Source organism: Anomaloglossus baeobatrachus, unplaced genomic scaffold (assembly GCF_048569485.1).
Source record: "Anomaloglossus baeobatrachus isolate aAnoBae1 unplaced genomic scaffold, aAnoBae1.hap1 Scaffold_344, whole genome shotgun sequence".
Lineage (NCBI taxonomy): Eukaryota > Metazoa > Chordata > Amphibia > Anura > Aromobatidae > Anomaloglossus > Anomaloglossus baeobatrachus.
The window spans coordinates 227,267-232,906 of NW_027442808.1; positions in this window are offsets into that span (position 1 = coordinate 227,267).

Here is a 5,640-nt window from a genome sequence, read left to right on the forward strand (position 1 = left end):
CTGCATGGACGGCACACATAGCATGTCCGTGTGCAGCACATTTCGTCCGTGTGCGTTTTTAAACGAGCGATGTCGCTTTTTTTTTCTTTTTTTTTTAAAGTCAGTATACTTACCTTTTTTTATGATGTTCTCAGTCATTCTCACTTTGGCGCTTGGTCTGTTTCTTCCCCCGGCTCATACTTACCAATCCCTGATCATCAGTGAGGCGAGGAACAGCTGTGCCAAAAATACGCGGCTTCAATTAATTTGAAAATGCCGGCCGCTCATTAATCAATCTCGTATTCCCTGCTTACCCCACCCACAGGCGCCTATGATTGGTTGCAGTTACACACGCCCCCATGTTGAGTGACAGCTGTCTCACTGCAACCAATCACAGCTGCCGGTGGGCGGGTCTATACTGTGCAGTAAAATAAATAATTAAATAATTAAAAAATAAGGCGTGCGGTCCCCCCAATTTTGATACCAGCCAAGATAAAGCCATACGGCTGAAGGCTGGCAATCGAGGTAATAAGGAGTTAATGGCAGCAGCCCATAGCTGCCAATAAGTCCTAGATTAATCATTGCAGGCGTCTATGAGACACCCCAAATGATTAACCTGTAAGTTAAAGTTAATAAACATACACAGTGAAAAATCCTTTATTTGAAATAATAAACAATAACAAATACCCTCGTTCACCACTTTAATAAGCCTCCAAAAACCCATCCATGTCCGACGTAATCCAAGGAGGTCCAGCGTCGCTTCCAGCTCTGCTACATGAAGGTGAAAGGAGCTGCAGAAGAGCACCGCCGCTCCTGACAGCTCCACGCAGCAACTGAGGTGAGTCGCGCGATCAGCTGAGCTGTTACTGAGGTTAATCGCGGCCACCGCTGAATCCTCCAACTGTGACAGCAAGTCACCCGAGTGACAGCGATGAAGTCACAGGTGAGTTGCGGTCTCGGGGGGAGGACTCCAGCTAGCCGCGGATAACCTGAGTGACGGCAGCGCTAATCGCACTGCCTACTTCAGTCACTCAGGGGATTAGTGGTCACCGGTGAGTCCTTCACGGGTGACCGCTAATCAGTACACGACACAGACAGAGCCGCGGTATGACATTGAAGTCGGGTGAAGTTCACCCGAGTTCATTCTCATCTCGCAACTCTGTCTGCTGTCAGCCGACATGTATCAATGACATTGTGCATCACACACACGGAACATTTCACACGGACATTACACATACTCATACACAGCCATTCCACACGCACACACGGCTAGCATACGCCATCACACGGATGTCATACGTACCGGAGAAACACCCATAAAAAACTGAACACGGACCCGAAAAACGGAACGTGTGACACGTACGTTTTTTATGCGGAAGTGTGTTTTAGGCCTTAGACCTGATGTGCAGTTGGGTACCCCATGCCGGTCCTTTACAAAGTATTCCAGCCACGTAAACTAGAGTTAAACCAAAACAATCCTCAGAGCTGACTTCTTACACAGGGCAGAAGACAGAAAATCGCGCAGCGCCTTACTTGCCCCCTCCCAACAAAATAGCAGCACACAGTTTGTTTAGCAAGAGTCTTATCTCAAAAGAATTCTTCGTCCAGACTTAGCTTTCCAAAACATCCAACTTTCCTAATACCCACTGGTATACACAATCCTAGCAGAAAATTGAGACTACTTACATACCTTCACAGCACTAATATTCTACTGAAAGGAAAAATAATTACTTTGCTATAAAACCTTCGTCTCCATTTTGAGGGGAAGAAACATACGATATCTCACTATAAGGACAGATCCCAGGACCACTTGTCCACTCATTCATTGATTCCAGAAACTTATGTAACAATACACCTTCCAAGGATCAGTTAACTTCACATGTAAATAAAATTATCTAAACCGCTCTTGACACTGATGGGAAAAAATATATATGTCAGGTATCCACTCAAATACTCTATATGGCTATGCCCTGTGACATTTCACAACCAGAACATCTTTTCACAGTCCACAGTATGGCCTATAACCATTAATTTATACATACATATTATTACACCAAGTCCCTTATCTCAATTACTCGTCACTTTAATGTTATTCAGAGGCTTCTCATCAATATACAACTTACTGCCTGCCTACTTTATCTAGGCATTAGTATGAAACTACTTATGAACACATATCCCTAGTCCAGTGTATTGCACATCAAAGATGCAAAGATGGCCAAAGCAAAACACAAAACACAGCACATGTAATTATACAGAGACTGTCCCAATTCCGTACTATGCAATCTATGCAATCAGTTAATGGACGGACAACAGATTATCTTATTACTCTATTTTTCAACTCTCATTCAGACATGCATGAAAAAAACAATACTCACTGGTGATGCCAGAGTTCTTGAATAGTGTTGAGCGGACCCGGATCGGCAAAATCTGGATCCGCACGGTTTGAGCGGCAGATCCGAGTCCAACCCGAACGCGGGATTCCGGGTGCACGATCCGGATCCGTTTTTTTTTTTTCTCCTCTCCTTTCCTCTCCTCTTCTCTCCTTTCCTCTCTCTCCGGATCGGATCCAGACTTCTTTGTAAACCCGCCGCGGATCCACCGGACCCCGATTATTTGCAATCCTCTCAACTCTATTCTTGAACCGTGTGTACAGCCTTACCCAGAAAATTCGGGAAATCAGACAGAGTGAAATAAAGTGTAAGAATTGCATGGCAGGTCAGTGAAGCTGCACTGATTGCACCCTGACTGCTGAGCCCTGTATGTAAGGGGTTAAAATCTCACTCCCATGCCCGAACCCTGCCCCCATTATGGTGTCCAATCCTATTTTCCTCACTCCACTATCCACTATCCAGACACTGTTAGCTAATTTACAGGCGGGTGGGGTTAACTAGTTAACCCTTCTGTAGCTGGTCCACCTCCTTCACAGTCTGACCCCCCGCCTCGTGCTGACATTCATAGAGACGCTTTCTTTTGTGGCATTGCCCCTTTGGGATCCCATTTGGATGCGGAGACTTTTCCGAAAAATATGGGCGAATAACTATGTTGATATATGGTCTTTGGTTACGACCGATCAACATACAATTGACAAGGAACGAAGCTCATCTGATCGTCCTTTCGAGAGGAGGCCAAAAGTGGCTAAGTCCATTAACAACTGGCTTCAGGCATTTTTTGTTATGGGATGTGTCATGGGACAGAAGCACCCTGAGCGCTGTTCTGAGATGTTTATATATCTCAACACCATTTATAATTCCTACAAGTCACATGGGGGATCAGCTTGATGGCGTTATGACGAGGATTTTCGGCGTCGTTTGGCCCTTCAACCCCAGTTGAGTTGGGGTGTGAAAGCCACGGACACTTGGCTGCGTTTAATGCTGGCTCAGAAGACTTATGACCCCCTTTACCCTGGCACCTCCGGCTCAGTGGCCGTTCGTAGACCCGGCGCGTGTTGGTTATTTAATGAAGGCCACTGCCGCTTCTTTGGCCTATGTAAATTTAGGCATGAGTGCTCCGCTTGTGGCGGAGCACATGCAGCAACTCAGTGTCTTAGTTCGTCCGCAAAATTGCCAGCGACACCATCAAATACGCTGGATAAGGATGCCAGTGGGCATTCTCGCGATGGGACTGTGGCTCGACTGGTACCCTAATAAAGAGGCTGTTGCTCAGCTGTGCATTGGCTTTATTTTGGTTACCCTTCTTAGGGATTGCAATTGATTCCAAAGCTATGTTTTTTTCGCCTCCCACCTGACAAAGCTTGCTTTTATTTCCCATGAAGTTTTTTTGGATCTGTCCATAGCACATGGTGGCAATTGCTTGTGCGTGTAATTTTGTTTGTCCATTCTCAATCGGTTCTTTCTTTTTTTTTTTTTTTTTGCGTTTTACTTTGGCTAGGTCTTTTTTGGCGCTTGTCAAATCGGCGAGCAGTTGTTTTGCAAAGCACATTTCTGGTGTTTTTTTGGGCGGTTTACGTGTTTGGGTTTGTAAGTCCAGGAACGGATCCATCCAGTAGGTATTCTTTGGTTAACAACTACATGCGCTGCTCAGCTACGGTGTTTCCTCCTACCTCTAGAGGATAGGATAGTCCCTAGCTGTCAAAAGTTCCAGTTCTTGTTCTTTTTACGTCAGTGTCTTTGGTTTACTCGGCCTAATCCCTTCGGTTTTGGTACGCATTCTTTTAGGATGTATGCTGCTGCCGAGGCTGCACAGGCTGGTTTTCCAACCCTGATTTTCAACACGTCGGTAGTGGTGTTCCTCTTGTTTTGTGCATTATGGTAGCCTTCATTTATTGCTTAACTAATGGACGGTGCGGTATCGCCCGAGCTTTTCGTATTCGGTGATGAGCTCTGTTCCTGTCCCAAGAGGTCCGTCGTGGTAAAAACTCCATCAGAGACAGGCAGCTATTTTATTGGCTTTCAAGATGGCATTCAGCAGGCCCTCTTTTTTATGGGTGCGGGTCGGAGCGCAGTCTATCGAATTTTGCTCCTCCGTGGCGGTCAATGGTTGAAAATGGTGGATGTTAAGCGAAGGCTGATTGCGCCGGGAGTCCGGCCTGGCATTACGCCTCGTTTGAAATGGTATATCCGGTTGGATAATTATAACGGTTAATTTTAAGCTCTGACTGACCCCAACCCAACAAAAGATGAGAGTTCGTATAAATATTTCATTATCTCTCCAATAAAGTTGATTTGGTTTACTACAATTGTGTGTTTTGTTCGGGCATGAGAGATTGGTTCAGTGGTGGGCTCTCAGCAGTCAAAGCTTCTCACCTTGCTGCAGCTGAAATTTCACTGTCTCAAGAGTAGAGTTGAGCGATGTTCGAGGTTCGCCAATTTCATGTTCGAGTGATTTTGGGGGTGCTCGAGATCGAACGCGAGCTTTATGCTTAAAGCTCGATAGCTCGAGTTACGTTCGAGAACGGTTCAATCAGCAAAAAGCCTAGCTATTTACTAGCTGGCTTTTCGCTGTAATAGTATGAGTCACTCTGTGATTCACACTATTATCTAATTTCAGCGTATAGTGTGCGGGGGCGGCACGTTTAGATCAGTGCTGCTGGGATAATGGCGATCGCCTTTTTTTTTTTTTTTCCTAAGCACGCGTGCATTGGAGCAGGCCAGCATGTCAGCCAATCCCAGACACACACACAGCTAAGTGGTCTTTTTTGCCAGACAAGCAAGGGCATGTGTCATAGGCTGTCCATGTCACATGTTCTTGCATTATAAATACGGCCATTTTCCCTCACGGCGCCATTATCTGCTTTCTGTGTGTAGGTGACAGTCACCGCTCACGCAGCTCCTGGCGCCACTCCGGCTGTGTATGCTACACACACAGCGCTCTACAGATTAGGGACAGAAGTTTATTTCAGTCCTTTTCAGAGCTCATTTTCTCGGGCTCAGAGCCATAGGTGACAGTCAGGTCCGTGGAAACACTGTATACAGCTTCAGATAACAGCGTCTGTGTACCTAAGCTCAGGGAATTCCTTGCTGCATTTCACCATTAGGAGGGATAGAAAGTGAGGCTTCCTTTCCTGTCCACTGACCCAGAGAACCCGGCCACTGTACCCACCTGCCCACTTTTGCCACGCTATTTTTATAGCAAACAGTGTTGGACATAAGTGGCATCCAAAAAGATGGCTGCTCTACTAATTTTGTGTCCCACTGGTGCCAA